Source organism: Macrotis lagotis, chromosome 4 (assembly GCF_037893015.1).
Source record: "Macrotis lagotis isolate mMagLag1 chromosome 4, bilby.v1.9.chrom.fasta, whole genome shotgun sequence".
Lineage (NCBI taxonomy): Eukaryota > Metazoa > Chordata > Mammalia > Peramelemorphia > Peramelidae > Macrotis > Macrotis lagotis.
In genome coordinates this window covers 135,466,185-135,492,163 of record NC_133661.1, presented here as the reverse complement: position 1 = coordinate 135,492,163, position 25,979 = coordinate 135,466,185, and the positions used below count along the sequence as shown (strand labels likewise).

The 25,979-nt window shown below is 33.6% G+C and overlaps 1 long non-coding RNA gene across 1 annotated transcript in view; it reads left to right on the top strand.

Annotated features, from left to right (window-relative positions):
* The first annotated feature begins 817 nt into the window (after positions 1-817).
* Positions 818-25,979, top strand: part of LOC141520041 (uncharacterized) — a 55,644-nt gene continuing 30,482 nt past the window's right edge. The window contains exon 1 of the long non-coding RNA XR_012477522.1: positions 818-852. This is a non-coding gene — a long non-coding RNA (uncharacterized LOC141520041). The remainder of the gene's footprint in view (positions 853-25,979) is intronic.

Sequence of the window (25,979 nt, the reverse complement as noted above, 5' to 3'; positions counted from 1 at the left end):
AACGTTTTAAATTTAATTTAGGCGTGGACAAGCACCTAAAAAGACTTTCAACCATTCCTAGGAGAATGTGTTTGGAGGACAGACATGCTTGTCAAAACTTGGCCACAATGTGAATTGAACTATGGAGGGGAACATAGAGGAGTTCCCATTATTTTTCACCACTGTGTTTTTTGCCTTACTGTCTTCATCGTCTTCAGCAGCAGAAGTGCAGAAAGAGGGTCAGAGGCCTCGAAGAGAGATATTTCTAGCCTGACCAAAAGCAGACAGTCCTGGAAAGTTTACAAGAAAGCTTGTTCTTAGGAAATTTCCAGTCCAATTATTCTCTCCCAAGAGATATGAATAGTTCAGATAACATTCAGATAAGCATCCACATTTTTGGGAACTTTATGAAAAACAGAATGCTAAACTTTCTGAGGTTTGGCCTTTTGTGGCTAAAATAACTTTTCCTATATTTCAGGGTGAGGCAGAGAAGCCTAATAGTTTCATGGTAGGCATTGGAAGGAAAAGCTTCTGAGTTTCAATTAGTTTTCCTCTCAGGCTCATTGGGTGGTCTAAAAAATAACAACAACAAAACCTGCTACATTCTTCATTTTTAAGTTAAAAATATCTATCCATCTCAGTTTCTATGTGAATTAATTAATTATTTTGAAGCATTGAGTGTTCTTGTGAATCCTTATTCAGGTTCTCCTTTGAACCTGATCAGGGTGGGTGTGGGAAAGTTCTCTCATTTTCATAGGACTGAGATCTCAGTGATGAACATACCCATATTTCCTATTTTACAAATGAAGAGATTGAAGAAAGTTACTTGCTCAGTCAGAGGCAAGCCTCACACTGGAGACTTCTAGTTTTAAGGTCAGTACTCTTCCCATTACTTTGTGTTACACACTATACAGTCACTGACACAGTGGTCTGTGAGAGCTGTCAAAATTCTATCTCTCTCCTCAGTCTTCCAGTTGACTTGAAATTTCCAGTATTTGCATTAGCTTCAAAGGTCACTTTGGGGGTTAATTAAGGCAGAATGCTATCAGGGAAGAGTAACCCAGTGGGTAGCGATAATATTGATAGGATTTAGTTTATGTAAGAAACTCTTTATAATCCACTGTAGAAAGTGACTCTGAAAGGAGGGATCACATAAGAAAACATCAAAAGGGAAGAGATAGTCAGGGCATAGGCCCTTGATTGGTTACCTGGGGCACCAGAAGAGGAAAGACAAGTAAATCCTTACTAGTATGATAGCTTTTAGAATGGCACAGATATAGGAGGAGAAAATTGTGGGAAAAAAGGTATGAAATAATTCTAAAAACAACTTTCATAGAGTAAGAAGGCACCTTAGATTTTAAAGGCAAACCTCTCATTTTACAAATAAGGAAACTGAGGTGTGGGAAGTGTTTTAATTTGCTGAAGATCACAAGGAAAAAGAACTAGCAAGGCCATGATCTGATCCCAAGATTTCTGAATCTGAATTCAGATTTCTTTCTAATATCCATATTCCTTCTGAATTATCTTTTGAAATGAGTTTGGATCCTGTAGGAGAAATACATTGTTCTCCTCTAACCTCTATAATTGTTTTTTTAAAAAAAATATTCTCCTGCAACAAATAATAAAATAGTAAATACTTATCAAGGCCATGGTATGTGCAAGATTCTAGTTATGAGTTTATTATTATTAATGATTTAATCAGGAAGTTGCCAACTTTCTGACTTTTTAAAGGGGGGGGGATGTTTTCATTTTTATTTTTAAGCCTAGGTCCTTCAGTCTTACTCAGGTGGGAAATTTTAGGTGCTACACCCAGACCATTGTAGGAAACATCTGGATAGGTCAAGTCTGCAAGGAGGCTCTTACCTCTCTTGGGCTGCACTGTGGGAGGCAAAGCTTCCAAGAATAAATTAATTGCCTCCCTCCACACCCACCTCCATACTTCAGCCTGATTAGAGCATTAGATTCAGTTTGGGTCTCATTTTAGAAAGGATGTTGATAAACTGGAAAGCATTCAAAAGAAGGCAAGTAGAATAGTAAATGTCTTAAATCTATTCCACATGATTGGTTGACAGAACCTGATGATGTTTAATATGGAGAAGAAAAATCCCAATGAGGTATGATAGCTATCTTAAAGTACTTGAATTCCTTGAAAATATGAAGGAAGATTGGAAATTACTCGTTGGCTTCAGAGGTCAGAATTGAGAGCAATGGGTGGAATTTGTTTAGAGGAAATTTGAGACTTGATATCAGACAAAATACATAAAAATTAGAGATCTCTAGAAGCAGAATAGGCTGCTTCAGGAGCTAGTGGGTTTCCCCTCATTTGAAAATTTCAAGCAAAGGTTGGAAGACTTTTTGTCAGGTGTGTTATATTGGAGAGGATGGGGAGGAGTTTTTTAGGCATGAATAGTTTGTGAAGCTGTTGAGAATACTTCCAGCTCTGAAATTTTGTGACTGTGATCATCTGTTCTCTGCAATCAGGCTTGATCATTGCAATTATTCAGACTCTGGCTTATCTTTACTGTACTTTCTGTTTGCCTTAGTCAATGTGTATATTGTTTGAGGAGCTGTCTTATAAAAGAAACACAAGACAATGTTCCTGACTTCAAGGAGTTTACAAATAGTTTGGATAAGAAAAATATAGGAGAATAATATAAGATACATTGCAAAGCAGTATATTAGCAGAGATAATAAATGTTCAAAAGTTCAAAAGAGGGTGAGATGATTCAGTTAATTTTATCTCTGGTTAGCGTTAAATTAAAGGTGCATATATTATCTAGAAGGGAGAAAACACTTCAAATGATAGAAAATTTTGAATGGCATAAGATAGAACATATTTTTGGAGAAGAGACCATTTAATTAAGCAGTGGTTCTATAAAAGGGTGTGAGCAATTAGAGGTTGTAGAAGTAATCTTGTTATGAAAGTCATAATTTTCTGATCTGTGAGCAGAGATTTAGTGCTGGAAAGGACTTCAAAAATCCTCATTGTCAGATGAGGAAACTGAGGTTTATAGACGTTAAGTGGTAAAGAGTAATACAGTATAAGCACCTGATACAGGATTTGAACTCAGGTCTTCTAGTTGTCAAATCCTATGTCTGTCCATTAAAACATATCATCTGATTGATAGACTGAAGAAATCGAGTGAAATCATGTAAGGCACTATAGAAGAACTGAAAATTCTCTGATATTTTAAAAATCATGATTAGAATTCAAGTGATAGGAGAGAGAAAGGATAGGGATAGGAATTTGATGTGTAATGTCATTGGCATAGGAGAATCCTGGTGAGGAAAGTAGTTGGCATCTTCTTAGCAACCTAGATTCTTTGAGCATTATCTAGAACACTGAGAGAGTAAGTGATTTGTCTGGATCATAGAAGCAGAAATGGAAATTAGGACTTCATAGTTCCAAGAAGTCTCTATTCATCTCTATCCACTAAACTGCCTCTAGAGAAGGTATATTCATTCTCTCTCTCTCTCTCTCTCTCTCTCTCTCTCTCTCTCTCTCTCTCTCTCTCCCCTCTCATTACATATATATATATATGTATATATACATATATATATATGTATATATTACATTTTGTAATAAAGATTAGTGGAGTTCTTAGCATTTTCATCACAAGGACAATTTCCATCCCTAGCAGTATTTTTAAAGTCTTAATACTCCAGTTTCTAAATGTTAAAAGAAAGCAACAAACTATGAAAACCAAAAACTTTTAGAGATTTGTTTATCAATCATCTTTTTGATTTCTTTCCATTTTACCTTCAGTTCTACAGGGGACCAAGGGTTGGACACCTCCTTTAACCTGAGTTATAACTGGTATTTTGCCTGAAAAGCAAACAGGATATTTCAAACAGTTTAGAGTTTCCAAACCCCATAGAATATGCTGTGCATATCACAGGCATTCAAAGAATTGATTTTGATGCTGTGGCTGTTTTTTGTAGTTTAATGATGTTTTAAATAAACATTATTTTCCAGCAGTATTAAAGAAAAGACCTAATTGAAATCCATTTGGGTTCAGGGAGGCCCTTCAGACCCCTTATGCTCAGCTAATCAGCAGATCATTGGCACAATAGATTGTAAACTGCTCCTTTGCAGTGTATCCTTTGGAACGGCTCTGGCTTATTGAGTCAATGCCTACTTGGCAATGCTTTAATCCTCGCTATGGCAGGATGTTCTCAGCAGCAGGAAGAGCAACTTAAACACAGATGTTTCAGAGTGAAGAGATGCAAAGTACTGGTAGTGACACAGTGTTGCTACTATGCATAATTTAGTGGGTCCAAAGAGAGCTTTCTCAGACCTGCAAAAAAAAAAAACAAAAAAATAATTTACTTCAACAAACAGAAAATAGTTCCCTAGCCAACAGCTTAAGAGCGATTTACAAGAAGAGATTTACTACTTCTTAGTCACTAACTGCTCCAAGGCTTTATTTTTTTTTAAAGTCTTGGCCTCAAGTGCTATGGGAAGCAGGGGACTCTGGGCTATCAAAGGACTCTATGTGATGGAAGCTCTCTGAAGATCGCTGCATGTTTCTTACTCAAAGAATCAGTTTAGCTAGAAGTATTAACTCAAGTCAAATATTGAAACTTCTTTTGCAATGATGATGCATGGGACCAGACACAACCCTACCATGGGTAGTTATGACAAAATTTAGGTAGACTAAGCAAAAGATGATTTTGAGAGGCAAGATCCTCTAATTTTCCTTTCCTGTGTAAAAACAAATCTTGATTAGATACAATTTTATGAGATCTTGGGACTGGGACTCTGAGAAAAGAATTATTATAGAGAAAGCTACAAAATATTTCCTTAAATGACATGAAGGAAGGAAGGATTTTGGGGGAGTAAACATTAATTTTGGTGGAATGGTTAAAGTTCTTGAAGAAGAGCTCCAAGGGGCTGTCTTTAATCACCATATGTAAAAATGAAGTTGGGAATCTGTAAAACAATTCTTACAATGTCTTATTGTCTATTTCTATCATTTAATCCAATGCACTATGTGAAATCCTTTGTTAATAATGTTTTCTCTGGTTCTGAGCTTGTATCTAACATATTAAATGGCCATAGACTTCAATTCAACCCACTTTTATTCATAACAAAAATTAAACAATCCCTGCCCTTAAGGAGTTTATAGTCTACTTAGGAGATAAAACATATATAAATAAGTAAACATAAAATATATGCAAAGTAATTTGGGGGAAATCATGAGAGAATTCTATGAGGGATTTAAAAAAACTCACAAGTAGTTAATTCCTTAACTGACCCTTGAAGCAAACTCAGGGCTTCTAAGTGGAAGAATTATAATTTATAGCATAATGTAACTGCCTTGGTAACATTATCCAATGATGTCAGGCAAGGCACATTTTAAAAAAATGAAAGTTAACTTTCCCCCTCTTCTAATAACCTGTAATAAGGTCATTGAAGGCATCAATCGGTAGTTGGAAATTAATAGGCATAGGGAAGCAATATTGTAAATGTCCTTTACTACTACAGGAACTAAGAAATTCTATTACGTCCACCTATATATCCAATCCAGATTCAGTGTCAAATGTTAGGCTAAAATCATAAACAGTAAATTTACAGAGTAAGGTCACTCTTCAGGAGTAGAATAATCACCATGGAAAATGTATTCCATGAATCATATATTGTCAGATTAATATAATAATAGTAACTAGCATTTATATAAAACTTTTCAGATTTACAATGGCCTCTCAACATATTAACTCACTTTATCTTCACAACAATCCTGACAGTGGATAATATTAACCTCATTTTATAGATGAGAGGACTGAGGTCTATAGAGGTTGTGACTTACCCCGAAAAATACATCTAATGTCAGAGACTGAGTTTGAACTCCGGTCTTACTCGACTCTAGGTCTTCTGTGCTAGTTTTTCCTACTGTTTTTTTCCATTGTAACAGTGTACTGATTTAAAAGTACAAACATATATATACATATATGATCAATTGTCATTGTCTTTAAGTGTATATGGCAGACGTTGGGTAGATGGGATTTGGTTATGAAAAGCTGTAACCATCAAACAGAGGGTTTTTATTAGATCTTGGAGGGGATAAGGAGCTACTAGAGTTTATTGAGTAGGGATTATGATGAGGTCAGATCTATGCTTTAGGAAAATCACTTTTGGGAGTTGAGAGAAGATACATTAGAATCAGAGAGAAACTTGGGGCAGGTAGAACCTCCATCAGGTATGAACTTTAAAATTCCTTATTGCTCCAAATTCATTATGATTTTATTCTCCAAGGAATTTGTGGGCAGAAAGAAAGAGATTTGTTGGGGGAAAAGAGTGAATTGATAAGTGACAGCAATCTTTAAAAAGAAGAGTATCACTAAAACATTTTGATAGGAAGAGATATATCAAATAGAACAGGAAGACTCAGAAACAACAAATTAACAAAATATATTTTCTCATTAGCTATCTGTGTGTGAATAAGGGAATTTATTTCAAGGATTGTTAAAAAAAAATTAGGCTACACTTTTTTGCTACCTGTGGAATAGACCATGATATGACCAAATGGGCAGAAGAACATTTTACAGCCACTGATCCATTTGAGATATAAATATAAATCAGCAATAATGCTCTGTATTTTATTGTTGCCATTGTTGTGCCATTATTAGGTGTGGAATATAGCTGTTTATACAAAAATGGAAAGTAATCTACAGAATCTACAAATCAAAGCCACAGGAAATGCCAAGGCTCTCCAGGTAGAGCCAATATAATGTATACTGACAGTGATCTCATGCGAGCAGTATAGAAAAAAGCCATTGGTTAGAATAGGGCTTGTTTATCCATACGCATCCATAGGGAGTAGCACCATCTGGAGTGCCATATTCATTTTCAAAAGACTACTAGCATTGCTTCACACTCATCATCTGTGCCCTGTTTTATCAAAGGGCCGCATGAAAGAAATGAATCTGAACTCCAGTTTAACCTCCAACAAAATAGTCCAAAGGCTAAATTCTGTTTCCTTGCCTCAGTCAAGCTTTTTATGATCTCCATCCTGATTTGAAATTTGCTTGTGAAATAAAGACAAACATAGACCTGACTGAAATGGCATAAATAATCAGATCATCCTATATTTGTAGAGAATCCAGGTACATTTCAGAGATGATTGCTTCTTACCTTATTTCTTTGCTTTGCCAGAAAATTCTAATAGAAAGACTTGGATAGCTCAATATTATCTTGGTATGGCCCTTATTTGTCTTGAAAATCAAATTAAAATTAACACTAGTTAATGTATATCCATGACAGGGAAGTAGAAGTAGATATATGAAGAGAAAGAATGTATACCTAAAAAGAGATTCATTTATAGGAAATAATAGTTTGTATGTCATAGTAATCACTTGACCAATTTCCCAAAGAAATTAGTCAACATGTGTATATTACATTATACTGTCATAATAGAATTTCTCTTTTATGGAGTCAAAAGCATTTTATGAGACTAGTTTGTTGGTGAGGTTTCCAACTTCAGTAAGTAATCCCCTGAGATCAAAATACCTTGGGACATATTCAAATGTGCACAGCAAAGTCTAAGAAATGCCAATTTCCAAAGAGAATGGTGTGTGTGTGTGTGTGTGTGTGTGTGTGTGTGTGTGTGTCTGTGTCTGTGTCTGTGTCTGTGTCTGTGTGTCTGTCTGTGTGTGTGCATGTGTGTGTGTGCGCACTCACTATATGTTTGTTGAATACACATCTTCACAGCAATATGGTATTCTACTTATTAATTCTGTTTGCTACAGATGGCTTCATTATGTGCATTTAATTTTAGTGCTTAAGTAAACATACAGTAATGGTGTGTCAAAAAATCCTGGAGGTATCCTTAAGACAGAGCCAATGTGATAGATCAGAACCCTTGCTGGGACCAAGTTACTTGAGATTGTGATGAAATCATTGAACAAAAAAACTTTCTCTTCAAGAGAACTCCACAATCCCATGAATTCTTTTAGTTGTGGTAGGTCGTAGAGAAAGATAGGGATGACATGGAGAAAGGTACTAATCGATAGAGACTTAATTTACTACAGCAGTCATAGGCTCCTATTTCTCCACACAATAATCGCCACATGTTGAGTGTGCAGATGTCCAAACACATGGGAGCACTTCCTGTTCCCTAAGACAAATGAAGATTTTCACTTTGTTTGGTAAATGTGTCAAGATTTATCACTTAGTCATGTGTCATACATTAGGGTGTTTATACAATACTGCTTTCCACACCCTGGTTATAAAGTTCTATGATTTCAACAACATGGCAGCCTCTCTTGCTTCACCTTAGCCTCTGGCTGGGCTAAATGCTGGGCCCCTCAAAAAAACAAAACATAGAACCAGATCCCTTCTCCCATGCCAGTGAAAGAACTCATTTTTAAGCTCTTTTCTTCTGTTTAGTGAAAACTAAAGTTAATACTGAAAGAATACCCCAGGTAAATGTATCTACCACCAATGCAGAGTATGACATATGCTGACTGCTTCCGGAACCTGTCAGGATGAGAGAAGTGTGGAATAAGATACTTTAGATTACAGCAGAATATGTACTGTAGTGTAACAACATGCTCTGGGAAGAAAAGACAGAAACATGGAAAATGCAAAGCCAACAAGGAGTAGCTTAAACCTTAACCTCTGAGATCCCAAATAAAAATTAGCTTTCCAATGGAGAGAGTCTGCTGCTTTTTGGAACCTTGAGGAAATAGGATTCCTTTTAGTTTTACTTCAGTCTCTGTTGACCTGGCCATCAGTTGTTTCTGTAGAGCACATTCATTCATTTTAACATTCTTATAATGGAAATACCATCTTATAGTCATTTTTTTAACTTTTGGGAAAATTTTAGCTTCTTGGTTTTACTAACACCAGCCAGAGCTTCTTTCAGATATAGGAACTTATTTGTAATGGCAAGCATAAGAGGAATTAGAAATATTTATTTAAGTGCCTAATATTTATTTGCTAAGTGTTGGGGATAGAAATACAAAAGCAAGATCATCTCTCTATGCTTCTAGCAGGAGGAGACTGCATACAAGAGAGTGGTGGTCCAAGAAGGCTGTTTTGTTTTGGAAATCAGAGAGTGAAACAATATGGCAGTCAGTTGTCACACCCTTCTAGAAGTATTGACAGCATTTAATTTAATTTAATTTAATTTAATTACTGTTCCTAGAGCAAGGGATGGAAGGGGGAATGGTACTGCATGTGTGACAGGAGTGTAGATGGGGAAGATAGCTGTGGATGTGAAGATATAGATATAGAGAGCCATTGGCATTGGTATTGACTGAATTACCAGTCAGGATAATGTGACCCCCCTGAGCAGTCAATCCTCCCTTAGCTCAATGGATTAAGTTATACTAGGAATAGTCTCTGGAAGTCTAGTGGTCCTAAAAAAAAGCAATATCAGTGGAGGATGACAAACAGATATAATGTTGTAAATGTGAAACAATTGTGAAAATTTATTTACTTTCTCAGAAATACTTTTCTACACTGATGAAGATGGGTCCCCATCTCTACCTCAGTGAGTGAAAGCATACATTTTGGTAAATGAGGAGCCTCATATCAATTTTGTTTGGCATTTATCTTATCTTCTCAATTAGATTAAAAAGATCCCTGTGTAGTTATTGTTTCTATCTTGTAGAACTTAGCATAATGTCAACTCATAATTGAGGCTAAATATAAGATGGTTGATTAATTTAAATACCTTGGATTATGTTCAGATAGACACTGTAGAATAGTGAAGAAATCAAAAGGTCAGGATATGGTGGTTTCTTCATCAAAAACCATAATCAAAATAAAAAGAAATTATTCCAAGACAGACTTCTTGCCTCTTTCACTCACTTACCTCTATTTTCCACATAAAATTTTGTTATGCAATATGACAAATTAGTAGCTGTAGCTGTATTGGGAACAACCTATCAATTCTATGGGATATGCTGATGAAGACAGAAGTTTTTCTGTGAAGAAGCAAGCAGTCAGTTGTTACTGGCTTTCAGGGTTTACAGCAAGTAAAAGGTATTTGTGATAACACAAGAAGAGAGCAACTATGGAAAAATCTTTCCATGACAATCAGTGTTCAATTATTCTAATGAAGCAAGTTTTTCTATGACTCACAGTCATCCTCCACTATCTTTACTCCCTACCCCACCCCAAGGAATATCAATACCTTTTAAAAACATAATTTCCAGATCAAATACTACAGTATTTTTAGTATTAATTATCTAAAAATTAGCATTTCCTAGGATCTGTATTGTTTTGTATTGATGCAGGGGAAAGATGAAGAGAATTGTGAATGTAGAAATTGGGTGGAGATGTATATTGACCACCACCTACTCTTGAGATGTAAATTGACTACCACAGATTCATTGTTTACTGTAAAATTTGTATCCTGATCTCTTTAGGCTTCACCTTCTACCTAATTCCAGATCTAGTAAGGGGAAGGGAGTTCACCTTTTGCCCTCTGATTGAGAGGCACTTTGTCTTTCTCTGTTTCTCCCCCTCCCCCCTCCCCCATCCCTTCCTATGTGTTATAACTTCTTTTAAATTTTATTTCCACCCTTGCTTTCCTGAGTCTGAATAATGATTCCTCAAAAGCAGAACCGAATTCAAGTAGCCAGCAGCTGCAGTATTAGTTTCTGGCATCTAAAAATTACTTTGGAAAAGAAAGTTGAAAAGGGGGAATATGAAGGATATTAACATGATGGGTCATTTATTTAGTAAAATAATTGAAATATTTTAAACAAAAAATTCAGTAATGTATTCCTTTTTTATTTGAAAATAAGTTACTTTAATTAATAAAACTAAATTAAATTTTCTTAATCACTGACTGAAGACCAAGGTGACATTAATTGATCAGTTAAGTTTTCTCCAGTTGAAGAATTTTGGCATTGTAATAGTAAAAGGAGATGATGGAGATTTTCTTCCTGCAAATCTGGAAGGACAAAAAGTAGCTCATTATTTTTTTAAATTTTAATTTGCATTGATATATTTTATTTACACATTGCCTTAATTTTTTTAATGAATCTTCTTCCTCTTACCCAATAACTATTTCATGTATCATGAAAGAATAAAGCAATGCAACAAAATCAACCAAAATAGGAATTGAGTCAGTATATACAAGATTACACACATGTTGTCTTCTACCACTGCCATGAAAGAATGCAAGACCTTTCCTTTCCTCATCTCTTCTTTTGTTAGGCTAGGTCATTATAACTAAATGATAATCAATTTCTTTTTGCTACCATTGCTTTTTCTATTTATATTTCTGGAGTCATTGTTTGCTTTATTCTGTTAACTCTGCTTTGCATCAGAATTGCTCCATGATTCTCTGAATTCTTCCTACTTATTTTTTTTAATGTACAATAGCAATCCTTTATATTTGTGTCCTACAAAGTTCTTAATCATCCCCCTCAATATGGAATCTGCTTCCCTCTTACCCCCATCCTTTCCTATCATGAAAAGTGCTTCTGGAAATATTAATATCTATATTGAATCTTTGTCTTTAATCCACTTGGGATATAGGATTAAGAGTGGGATCTTGGGTCATAAAGAATGGATGTTTTAGTAATTTTTTCACAGAATTTTAAAGTATTTTCCAGAATGTTTGGACCAATGCACAATCAATAACGTATTACTTTTCACAACCCTTCCAACATTATTTTCATATTTTTGTCATGTCTGTCAATTCCTGGGTATGGAGGGAAACTTTGGATTTATTTCTATTTGCATTCTTTTTATTATTAGTGATTTAGAACTGTCTTTTTTTGTAAGGCAAAAGGGTTAAATGATTTGCGCAAGATCACATAGCTAGGTAATTATTAAGTGTTGGAGGGCATATTTGAACTCAGGTCCTCCTGACTCCATGACCAGTGATCTATCTATTCCACCTAGCTGCTTTAGAACAGTGTTTAATAATTTTATTAATATTTATTGATTATTTTGAGAATTGCTTTTCATAACTTTTTTTTAATCTATGGGGGGATGGCTCTTATTTATCTTATTTGTATGAGTTCCCTTTCCCTATGGATACCAACCCTTATATTTAATATATTTTTCCCTATCAATACTTTATTTTTTATTCTCATTGCATTAATTTTGTCAATCCATGTTTCATTTTATAAATTACTAATCTACCAAAGTTGACTCAAAAAATAGGATTTCTTTTTTCTTTTAACTTTTCTTATTATAAGTAAAATAGCAATGAGTTAGTAACATTTTTCTTTTTTTCCTAAGCCTGTCTAGTTGACATACATACATTATTTCCACTAGCAAAAGGTACAAATACTCAACAGATGGGCAGTGGTTGCCTTAAAGAGGACTCAAAGTCAACACCTGCCACTTTATTTTCTGCTGAGTTGTTTTACAATTTATGAGTGTATCAGATAATGGAACATTCTTGGATGGATGATATAAATCCCCATGTCTTACAATGTATGCTACTATTCTTTCTGAGACTCTCCTACCATTAAATGTTGCTGAGGATAAAGAAGAAAGGGCTCCCTGATAGCTTTACAAGATGATCAAGTCTTTTGGATTTTCACAAAAAGATACATTCTCTAAGCAGATATTTTTATTTGGATATCTTTTGAATAAAGAAATTCATTGAATAGATTTATGGAATAGATTCCCTTGTGATCAAGTATAAAAGGCTTAATAACTCCCTAACAAATATAATTATACTAAGTACCAAGCTTATATCTATGAATATTAAATCTGCTTATTACTTGATCACTATTAACAATAGTTCCTTCTTATGACTTTTATTATTATTATTATATCAAACATCTTAAAATGAATTCAAATTATAAATGTTGCATGTGTGAAGCTATGTCAATGTATGTATGTATATATGGATGAATATGTACCTACATATATAGTTTTTTTTCATATGAAGATTTCTTTAGGAGAATGTGAGAATAGTATGATTTGAATTTCTGGACAATTTATCTTTCTGAATTTCAAAATCAGAATAGCCACAAAAAATACAAAGGCAATAACAATCTCTTTATTTGGCCTATTTCCCTTTTGGATGTGCTCTTTAGAAGAAGCAGGGTAAAAAGCCATTACTATCTGTTAGCAGACAAAGAATGTATAGAAATTCAAGCAATAACACAGGACAAAAGCCTAAACCTTTTGACCTTTCAAGGCCCGAGGCCTAGACAAGAGTTCAAGCCTGGTTCTTTCCTGAGAACTGCTGTAGGGCAATGTCTAAGAAAAGACAGATATTGTTTCCTTTAAAAGCTAAGACTAAATCTTTGGATCTAACAGGTTCTAGTCATAAAAGAAAGGAGTTCAGCACTTACTTTCAAGGTAACTTAATAAAAGAAAAACACTACTAGAGATCTTAATTCTTTAAAATTTAAAAGGTAATTTTGTGTCTTTTAGTCAATTTCCCACTCAGGAAGGAAAAATTTATTAACTGGCTTCTGATGTTAAATGGAGCGCTAATGGGTAAGTACAACAATTCAACAGGTGTCTGGGAGAAATATAGAGACATTATATCAATATTAATCTTAGAGCTTTTGCAAATGCATTTATGGGATGGAATTTTTTTTTAGTTTGCTTCCAAAAGTGAAAGTGACTTGAAAATGAAGGTATTTTAATGATAAGAATATATATTTTAGTCTATAAAATAAAATCTTACAATTCATATTTAAGAATTCCATATTTGAGGAGTTATAATGGGAGATCAGTCTTATAGGGTCCATCTCAGGAGTTGGAGGACCAGTTCAGTTTTTTGTTTAAGCAATAATATTGAAAAATTAAGACTTTTCCTGGAAATTAAATACTGCTGGAAAAATCACAGGCCTGACTCTAACACTAAAGACTTACTTCACCCGGTTGGGCAGGAAATCCCTGATTCTGAGATCAATATTTTAAACATATACATACACTTACATACATAAATATTCATATATACCCTTGCATATAAACACACACACATATATATGCACATATATTAATATATATACATATAATTTTAATGAGGATACTTTTCTATGTATTATAAAATATATTCTCTTGATATAAATGCAAAATTTTTTATGTAGTCATTTTCTTCCTGAGGTTTTAATCCTACTAAATATAGAAATTCTTTTAAGTTCATCATGGAAAAATGAGTGTCATGTATTCAAGTTCTTTTGTCCAGATAAAACTGAATGTATTTCATTTAAATGTTTTCATTTAGGGCTTATGTTTGTTTCTTTTTTGTTTGTTTGTTTGTTTTTAGGTTTTTGCAAGGAAAATGGGGTTAAGTGGCTTGCCCAAGGCCACACAGCTAGGTAGTTCAGGTACTCCTGACTCCAGGGCTGGTGCTTTATCCACTATGCCACCTAGCTGCCCCCTTATGTTTGTTTCTTAAACAATATTCCTGTTTTAATTTGTTCCGAGTTTTTAATATCAAACACTTAAAAATTTTTTTTAATGTAAGGTAATGGGGTTAAATGACTTGCCCAAGGTCACACAGCTACTTATTATTAAATGTCTGAAGTCGGATTTGAACTTAGGTACTCCTGACTGCAGGACAGGTGCTCTAGCACACTTTTAACTTTGTTCTTTCCTTCTAATAGTGGGAAGGGCCTAAAATGCAACAATGTTTTTTGCTAGACCTTATGAAAATCATTTGTTTCAAATTCAGAGAGACAACTAGATGGCATAAAAGATAGAGCATGAAGCCTGGAAGCATGAAGACCAGGGTTCTAATGTGATTTTAGACACTCTCCAGTTGTGTTTTCCTAGGGAAGCCTTAACTTCTATTTGCTTGTTTCCTCAACTGTTAAATGAAGATTAAATTGTATCAGGGATTAGAGTTGCTATGAGAATTAAATGAGATAATATTTGTAAAGAATTTAGCCTAGAACATAGTGGACCCTGAATAAATGCTTGTTTCCTTCCTTCCTTAAAAGACAGAATTGAAAATTCACCTGACTAGTTTCTCTGGCTGAGATTTTCATTGATTTTCAGATGAATTTTATGCTTTTTTACATACCTGAGACCACAATAAGCTTATTTTTAAAGGAAAAGAACATCAAGAAAGATTTGATAACACGAGGTGGTTTGGTGTGGTGGAGGGAGCAATGGACTTAGGAGCTGGGAAACAATTGGGTTAAATCTTTACACTATTATCTAATAGTTGGATGCCTGTGGATAAGACATTTAATATCTATTCAATTTTTTCATTTGTAAAATGGGGTTAATAATACTTGCAGTACTTGACTTAGGTACTTGCTGTTAGAAATAAATAAAACAGTCTATATAAAAAAGTGAAACTCCTTCCCTAATACTCCATAGTCTAGCAAGACTAAGCTTTTTCTGCTTCTTACATAACCACACCATTTCCTGTCTGACTTTGAATTGACTCTTCTCCAATGCCTGGAATATTCTTCCTCTTCAACTTTGTCTTCTTAACTCTGCCTTCTTATCTCCTAGATATTCCTCTCCTCTTTCAGCATGAAAACTTTAAATATTGTCTTCTATAGGAAGTCCCTATTGATCACCGCAAATTCTAGTGATCTCTAAAAATCTTCCACCATTTATATGCTTTATATTCATTTGTATATACAGGATGTCTCAAAACTTCAGATAGTTTTAAGCTATTAATTGAATGTAGCTTATACAATGTACATATAAGTACACTATATATATATATATGTATATATATATATATGCACAAACATAAAAACACATTATGCTTGTACATACATATAACATATGTGTGTATATGAAAATATAATGATTGGAACTGAGATTTATCAGAATAGGGAACTTGTTCATAAGGAAACTCTATTAATATAATTGGTCACTTCCATAAGGTATATTCTTTTCTTTCTTTCTTTTTTTTGTTTTTAGGTTTTTAGGTTTTGCCAGGGTTAAGTGGCTTGCCCAAGGCCACACAGCTAGGTAATTATTAAGTGTCTGAGGCCAGATTTGAATTCAGGTACTCCCGACTCCAGGGCCAGTGCTCTATCCACTGCACCACCTAGCCGCCCCTCATAAGATATATTCCTATAGAGTCACCCAGATCGACGAGAGTTTTTAAGTGATCTGCTCAGGATCACAAAGCGTCTGTGTGTGTGTGTGTGTGTGTGTGTGTGTGTGTGTGTGTGTGTGTGTGTGTCTCAGAGGCAGAACTTCAGAAGCATATCTTTTTAACCATTCTTTTCCTTTACAATAAAATCTAATTGTCTCAAACATGTGAAAAGCTTCCTGGCTCATCATAAGTACATAATACTTGTTAGTTGATTGACTTCAATTGTCTTTAGTATTTATATAGCAACTTTAGAAATAAGAGAATTGAATAAGATAATGTCATTTAGTCAAATTTCTTCATTTTTGAACTGAAGAAACTAAGATTAAGCAAAAAAAAAAACTAAGTCATATAAGTCTTAAGTGGCAGAAACATGATTTTTATCAAGTTCTTCGGCTGCATCAAAATTCAACTCTCCATTGTAGTATGTTGCCTCTTCGAGGAGAGTTTAAAGAGACACAACCCACAGAAATGCATGCCCTCACTGGTCCGTTTAATCTATACTTTAAGATTCTGTACAACTGCCAATTAGAAACATTGAAAACTGAGATGACTGAGATGGGGAGAAGAGGAAGAAGAGGGACACATTAGATCATCCTGGGCATCCCCCACAGGCTAATGTAAGAGCATTCCCTAAGATATACTTATGCTGTATAATCACATAAATTAGAGATGGGAAACACCTAAAAGATTTTTAACAGCTGCACACCAGCACCACACACCACTCCACACAGGAAATAAAACAAAGCATTGTATCTATATGAGATGGCAGGAGGCAGTTGGATCTTCAGGATGCAATGACCCAAATTGAGTACTAGCTGGGGCAATTGCTTCTACTCCGATGAAGAGTATCAAGGGATCCTTAATGGTCTTATGTGGTCAAAAGCACAGCTTAATGTGGTACTGAAATATTACCTTATGAGAGGAAATTTTCCCATGCCCTAGGACAATGAAGTCAGACTTCAGATTCCTGGAATTAAAATGAAACACAAACTCCCTAATTTGCACTAATGACTCTGAAACCTATTATACATTACAAGACCTCAACAGAAGCATGTGAGAACAAATATGAAAGGGGGGGGGGGGAGAAAAGAAAGTAATTGTATCAGATACATTGCATCAGAGGGGAGAAAAGATGCTTGAGTATGCAATTAAAAATATGCCTTAACATTAGATTGAGTCTAACCCAACATCTTAATAAGGGCTTTATGGCTGTTCATTTTGCATTTTAGGACAGCTAAAATGTTGGTATATTAGAAGGCAGTTGTTCTTTCTTGGTGAATTTTTTGTCTTGTTTTTCATAATTTCAAATGTGCAATTTACTGAAGTGAAAAGTAGCAAATTTACAATGGAAACAAATTCAACCAAGTAGGAGGAAGTTTAGCCTAAATAACTTTAGAATATAAATTGCTCACATGCACACAGATGTAAATAATCTTGCTTCAAACAGACTTATAAAGTCTAAATTATGATACACACCAACAAAATAACCACCAAGAGGAAACTAACCTTGGTTAAAATAATACTATGACCTCAAAAGTAAAACACAAAAGAAGCAGTAGTTGCTAATTTAATGACTGCACTAGATTTTAATAAATACAAGTCACCTCCTCTAGTAAAAATACCATTAAGCTTCCCATGAACCAAAGCTGGTCTCTTTGCCCTTCACCTGCTTAGGTAATGCAATTCGCTAATGAAATGATGTTTTTTTTAGAGCTTGGATATGGGAACACAAAAACCACAATAACTAGGAATCAGTGAGAATTAAGGAAACTTAAACTATATTACTTGAACATATTTTTACTTTCTTTAAATTTCTAAAGCATTATACCAGTTGTCTTAAATATTTTGTCTTCTATTAATCTTTAATAGTGGTTTTTAAAAAGATATAGTAAGCACTATTATTAGAATATTATAGTTCAGAGAAACAAGACAATGATAAATAATTTGCAATCAATTTATTTTATTATTTCTGAACAATGATGGAATTTGTACCTCACCTTTCACTCTCTGTCCTAGGACACAGTTATTAGTGTGTCTGCCTTTTGTCCCCTACTATATTTCTCATTTCCATGGATACATTATATGTTATATATAACATATATGTAATTTTAATTTTATTTTATGTATTTATTACCTCAAACCAAACAGCATGTACATGGTAGTAATTTAATATATTTTTGGACAAATAAGTAAGGAATAAATAAATGATGTTGAGAACTTTGCCAAGTGACTCATAATATAGAGGAGAGTACAGTAGCCTGCTAATCAGGAAACCCTCATTCTAATATCTCCTTTCTGCTTCTAATTCAGTATATTTTATTGGTTAAGTCTCTTTATGTCCCTGAGTCTCAGTTTCTGCAAATATATAGTGTTATGGTTTGGCTAATAGTTAGTTTTCTAGGGCCCTTTTCAATTCTAATCTGGTGTGATGGTATATTGCATACATTAATTTACTATAATCTTATAAATTACTGTTCATTTCACTCTGTATATTTGTTTATAACTATTTCAGGACTTAGTTTAATGGATCTGTGATGTCCTTAATGTTAGTATTCCTTGATTCAGGTTGCAAATTGCAAACCAACTGTGTCTTTTTTTTTTTTGTAAGATGGCAAAAGCCTTTCTATCTAACTCTTGCCCATAGATGATTCTTAGGTGATTTATTCAACATGTTAAAGACCTTCTCCTAACTTTTTTTAATTTTTGTGGATCCCAGTGCAAGACATGGGCTTTCCATCTGTCATCCATCTTTTACTCTGAATATATGATTGATTCATCTCATTTTTTCATTATTTATATCTTTGATGATTGCCCTTATATTACTTCTCAGACACAGATAATAGATGGCAATACATTGTAATCTATTAAAAGAGTGAAATGGCACAGTGGGTAAAGCACCAGATGAGTTAAGGAAGAACTAAGTTCAAATCCAGCCTTAGACAATTTCTAGTTCTGTGACCTTGGCCACGTCACTTTGCATGAGTATTCTCATCACACATCCCGGGGTTGTGAGAATCAAATGAGATAATGCTTATAAAGTATTTAGCAGAGAACCTAGCACATTAGTGGGTCCTATATGAATGTTAGTTATTATTTTTTGTTATTGTTATTATTATTAAAACATGTATGCATATTTTCATTGATCTTTGTGTCATCTGAATGGTGAGACGTCAGAGAACAGGACAGTTAAGAACATTATTACCTTTTAAAAAAGGATGAAGTATGTGTGGAGGGGAATAGCTGAAAGGAAGATGAGCTTGGGGTGCACTTATTTTTTAACTTCCAATCAACTATTTTAATAAAATTACTTTTCAATTAACAAGCATCTGCTCTTTCTGCTTCCCCCACCACTCAGAAAAACAAAAACAAAACCTCTACAGTAAATACACAGTTAAACAAACCCATTTCCATATTGGCCATGTCCAAAAATATGTTTCACTCTGCATAGTTAATATCTAACACTTCACATTTGTCAGAAGATGGGCAGAATTTCTTAAAATTTTCAAAATTATTATTTTTACATGTTAAAGCATAAATTGTTCTGGTTATATTCACTCACTCTGCTTCGGTTCTGTGACACTCAAGTGACACCCTCTCATTTCATTCTTTCCTCATTCTTATAGATTTCTGATTGCACCTCCTAATTAGGTGCAAAAAACCCTATCAATCTCCCCCTTTTCTTTCTTTCTTTTCACCTTTACATTACCAAAATATAACAACATTTATTACAATACTCCTTGTTTCACTCCCTGTACAATCCCTGCTGATAATTTGGTTCTTGGAGAAAGTTTTTATCATCTCATCTCCCTCACCCTTGGAATGCTTACACTTCATCCTTAGAGTATTTGTATATGGATTGTTTATTTAAATTTATATCTTTAATTTTCTCTTCACTCCCACCTTTATATTTCAAAGTTCCTTCCAACTTCGTCTTTTCATTAAGAATATTGGAAGTTCTTTACTTCATTAAAGATTTATATATTTTTTTTTCTCCTATAGAACTATACTCAGTTTTACTGAACAAGGATTCTTAGTTGAAAGTCTATTATATTCCATGCTCTCCCCTTCTGTATGAAAGTAGCTGGTAAATTTTAATTATTCCTGGCTACAGTTCTTCAGTACTTAAACTTTTTTTTAAATGTTATTTAATCAATTACAAGTTAAGAGATAGTTTTATTTTTGTGAGCTTTTGAGCTCCAAAAACTTTTAATTTTTTTTATTTTTGGCAATCTAGAGTATTTCGTTTTCTTTGACAGGGAAGCTCTGGAATTTTGGCTATGACATTCCTAGGAGTTTTCATTTTGGGGTTGCTTTCAGGAGGTGACTATTATATTCTTTCTATTCGCTTCCTTTTACCCTCTGATTTAAAAAAAACTATATAGTTTTTATTTTTTTAGTTTTTGAAATATAACATCCAGAATGTTTTTTTTAAGTCATAGCTTCAGGTAGTAATTATTCTTAAATCATCTGCTGATAATCTAGTTTTCAGATCAGTTTTTAAAAATTATATATTTCACATTCTATTTGATTTTTTCAATTTCTTGACTATTTAATATTATTTTCTCCTTTAGTCATTAACCTCTGTTTGAATCATTCTAATTTTCAGGAAGTCTGTTACTTCAGTAAAATTTTATCTCTTTTGTGCTAAACTCTCTTTTCAAGCCTCTCCTCTATGACTCTCAACCCCCCATTTGTCCCCATCACTCTAATTTCATTTATATTATAAATTTTACTCTTGTTTTGAGTTTTTGCATAATTTCTTCTAGGAATCTATTTGATCTTACGGGAAGCTATGATTTTCCTTTGAGTCTTTGCTTATAGTTGTTATATTCTTGTTTCTCAGCTTGTTTCTTGGGCCTCCTTGGCCTCATATATAACTGGATCTAAGTTGAGTTTGATTTCAACTTTTGGGTGCGGGGTGGGTAGGTAGAACAACTATTTTGTTGTTGTTGTTGTTGTTATTGTTCTTCTTCTTCTTCTTCTTCTTCTTCTTCTTCTTCTTCTTCTTCTTCTTCTTCTTCTTCTTCTTCGAGAAGGGAATTGAGTCCAAAATCTTCTTTGGGCATTGAGTAAATGCTGAATCCTTTCTCTTTCCTTGAACCAGGGACTAAATATATGATCACTTCCTGTCCTACAAATTCAACTTACGGTTCTGAGCTCTGAATCAAGTTCCACCCTGATTTAATGACCTACACTGTCATACCCTTACTTAATATAGAGTTCTAGATGTTTAATGCCCTTACCTTAGCCCCTGGATGAGTTCCTGATCATCCTTGGTTATCTCCATTCTTCTTTTATAGTTTGGAACTGTGGGCCCTTAGTAAATGATTTTGACTCATTCTTGTTCCACTGTTCCTGACTTGGTCATAAATTGAATATGAGTGATAAATGAGAAGTTGAATACAACTGAATTTGGGATGACTAAAAGTATAGTGGTACCCTTGACAGTAATAAGACAGTTCAAAAGATGGGTAGTTGTATTTTTTTTTGAGGGATAAGGGGTGTAGTTCTGATTTATACAGGTTGAATTTGGGAAGTCCTTTGATATTTACTTCATAAATCTGATAAGTAGTACAAAATACTTGTATATTTCTTTTAGTGCTTAAGGAAAATTTCTACCTTCTGAAAGTTTGAGCACAAGCTTCAGGGGAATATTTTGAAGTCAGGCTGAAAAATCTTTTATCAATTCAATATCATCTTTAAATTAATAATATGAATTACATTTTATTCATTTCATTAAAAACACTGTTTATTTATGCTATATACCAAGACATTTCTTAAAAGCACAGTAGGAATAATACTAATGAGTGCCATTTAGATACTTTATTATATATATATGTATATATATACATATGTATATATATATATATATATATATGAGAATACTAAAAGACTTTATCTTAGATGAAGAATCAACTTTCTGTCAGGAAAATTTTAAATTAAGTCCCTTTTTTGATTTACAAATTGGCAAAAAAAGTATCTGAGGCCTCCCTTGTCTTTTTTTTTTTTGCAATACCATAAATCAAAAGAAGTTTAGCAATGTAGAGTTTTTTTTTATGTGAAAATATTTAGTTCTGGACAGGCAGGGTCTCCCAGTTTTGCCAAGATTCAACCAAAGTCAATGCAAAAGTCTAGATATTACATTCTAAAAACTCAAAGATTTAAAATACAGTTAAAAATGAGGATCTAACTTTATAATTTGGAAAAGCTTTTCATTTTTAAACAATGATATAAAATAATTCTAAAATATATAGAATTGCTTTTTGTCCAAAGTAAAAAATTTAAATGTGGAGAAATTTTTATAGGATTTTTTTATGGAGTCACTAGCTTACTTTCACAGTATACTATATAAAGGGTAATTTTTTATTGTATTTTGAGGTTTCTTCTTTTCATTATATCTTGACCTGGGTCAAGAATAAAAAAATTTCAATAAATTATGAATGTGTGTATATATGTGTATATATATATATATATATGTATATATACATATATATATATATATGCATGTAGGTACATGTATAGGAGCATAATGAGATTTTATTTTTGAGAAAATGAGATTTTAAAAGGCAAAACTGGAATAGAGTGCTTAATTGCAGCAAGTTATGATTGTATACCAAGAAAACGGAGTGTTCATCTTGACTTATTCAAGACTGGTTGTGTGACTTAGGGGTAGTCACTTAACATCTTTTGGTCATAGTTTCCTCATTTCTGAAATGAGAATGAACTATATTTATCAGCTATATTTAAATCTAACTCAGAAGTTCTATGCTTCTAAAAAAACTAACAAAAATTTCCTTTTCTGCTTCATCTTCTTCCATGTAGAGGGTATTACACTGTTGTTTAGAAACTAGAAAAATAGTAACAAGTTGTAGCATTCTGGCTACTTAAGACTAAATCATGAAATCATAGATTATTGGAACTAAAAACTATCTCAGAGGTCATCCATAGGTAGATTCTTCATTAATTGTACCATGTACTTTTTGTTTAATATAGTCTTGAATACAGAGAATAGAAGCAAATTATGCTATATTAAAAATTAAAAATGATCTTGAAGAAAATGATGGAGGGAAAAATCTAGTTAATTCCTTTCATTTTATTCCAGAGATAAAAGACCTTGTAGCACTGTTAAGTCATTCTTAGACCAATGAGAAACAGTAAATGTTCATGCTCTTGGAAAAGTTAAAAAAAACAACAAAAAACCTAAACTTAGTGACTTTTAAAGTGTTTGAGGTTGAAAATGGAATTTTTTTCTCTCTTAAAATACTATTTAAGAAAAACAAAACATTCATGTCATAATTTATTTCTTATTTAATTAACAATTGACATACTGGGGTACTGGTTTCTTTTTTCTTTCTTTCTTTTTTTTTTTGCCATTTTTCCATTAAGGAAGTTCTTTTAAAACACATTTGAACTTTTCCCATCCGAATGATTCCCATGGACAGTTGGCAAAGAAACTAGGACAACTTGCAAAACTGGGATATTTTCCAGGCATGAGTAACTTGTTAAAAAGCCACTATTTCTCTAATACTAACAGTAAACAGAGTTCACATCCACATAAATCCTCTGTGACCCATTGGGAAAAGTTTTATATATGTATATGAAATCTTTTTTTATTCATAAAACACTTTGCTCTCAGCATGTCTGTTTATGTTTCACTTTTAAAAAATAAATACACACATCTATGCCAGTTGAGTTTAAAAGGTATCATTTTTCCAGTTGCCTGCTGCGTGCCAGTGATCTTTTGATGGATGTGATTTAGAGTACCTGGCTAGCATTGGGGAAGTATGCTTCTATATCCTCCCTCTCCCTCCCTTTATGGGAAAATAGATGGCATTTGAATAACATGTACACTTTTAGAAAGTTTCATTTTTTCATGACAATTCTACCAAATATATTTCCCTCTTTGATTTCTCATTTTAAACTTTTTGGTCTCTGAATTTAAAGAACAAAGTAATAAGAAGCTGTTTGATTCAGATCAAAGGGAGATAATAGGTTAATGCTGGTACCATTAGCTCCTGCTACCCTGAGTATAAATCATCTCTTATTTGCCAGTAGGTAATAATAATAGTACTGTGCAGATATATAGGACCTTTAAAGGGTACATGTTTTAAAGTTACTATTATTAAGTTCTATTTTGTAGATCTACTTAATGAGGCATGCAGAGGTTAAGTAAGACTTTACACAAGTTCATACAAGGATCCTGAAGTGGTTTGGGGATTAGAATCTGTGGATATCCCTTTCTGTCCACTATCATTTAATAGTGATGGGTGAATGTCAGGATTTTCTGACATTCTATTTAATAATTCTGTTTGAATATTTATTTGGTTACTTTACAAGCACCTCTGACTTTCTGAAACTGATTCCTCACCCCCCCCCATAACAATCCCACACTCATGAGATTTATTGTGTTTCCTGCTTCCGGTCACATGGTCCACAGTAATAACTTTCTATGTAACACTTTTCCATTTTTTTAATTATGATCCCAGCCAGAATCAGGAAATAAGTTTTGAGGCAAAATGGAAATAATAAATGGATGGGAAATTGTAGCAAAAGATTTTTGACTCTCAAAAATGCTTAATTTTGTTTTGACTGCATATTTAGATCTTGCTTGTTTGCTTCTATTTTACCACTTAAGATCCCATGCAAAATATACATTCCCATTAAAAAAAATAAGGAAATGGAGAAATGGGAATACATCAGAATTTTTCCCAAGGTCACAAAACCCATCTCAGAAAGACCTGAGATTGGAATTCTAAACATCTCACCTAATGCTGAATTGAAACCATTCGGTAATCTGCCTTGTTCCTGTTGCTCGTTGAGGTCAGCAATATTTTTTCTCCTCTAAAAACAAAGTAGGGGATAAGAACTGAGAAGACACAGTTGAAGAGTTCGGGGTGGTTATTTCTGTTTTTCTTTGTTTTAAGAGCTTTAAAAAATTCATTCTAAACATGGCCTTTCTAGATCTGTCTTAAAGAATTTTTTGCCATTCAAATATGATCCTTGAAGGTTAATGTGATTTGTAAGATAACAGATCTGATTTTGTAGTTAGGAAGACCTATATATTCAACTCCTACTTTTTGATATCCAGGTTGTTCCAAAAGTCTTAGTGAAAGAAACACAGCTTTAAACTACACTAAAATATTTGGATCATCCTGTATAATTGCTGAAAGACCATAAGTGAATTTCTTAGCTTTATCTCAGGGCCTGAAACAACTGTTTAAGACTAAAGTTAATTGTGAACCTATATTTTTGATAGGACTTTCCACAACACTATTTCTACGTTGATGAAATGGCAGATCTGGACTAATTATAATTATAGTAAGATTGAGATTCATAATAAGTTGCAATTTTGGCCAAATAATCCATGCAAACCTAAATATCCTTCCTCCTTTGCATATCCCATTTAAACTGAATCATTCACATGAAAAAATCCAAAAATGTTAGTGAAGACATAGACCAAGATCAATTCTTGCTTTCTACCATTCACTATTTGAATATTCACGTAGTTTTTAACTCAGAAAAACTGCATCATAATAGAACAGTTGGGTGGTATAGCTAGTATAGACAGGGATGTGACTTAACTGTGTCTGGGGATGTGACCTGAGTTATAGTAGTTTTTCATAGGATCTTCTCCAAATACACAGTGTATCTGTTTCTGACACTTTCCCTGTGGTCTTCTGAAGGCTGCAATATAAAGCTCTTTATTGTGGACATCTGGTTCCTGGTTAGTAATTCTCTATTACTAAAAAAAGAAATCTAGGATTGTGTTAGAGATCATCATCCTTCTGTTTCCATTAGGGCACATTGATTGCACCTTCCTTCTGGCAATAGGTAGGCTATTTTTTTAGTATATGTGCTGCCAAAGCAAGCACAGGTAGGCTCTTTTTTCTTTTTTTTTGCAAGGCAAATGGGGTTAAGTGGCTTGCCCAAGGCCACATGGCTAGGTAATTATTAAGTGTCTGAGACCAGATTTGAACCCAGGTACTCCTGACTCCA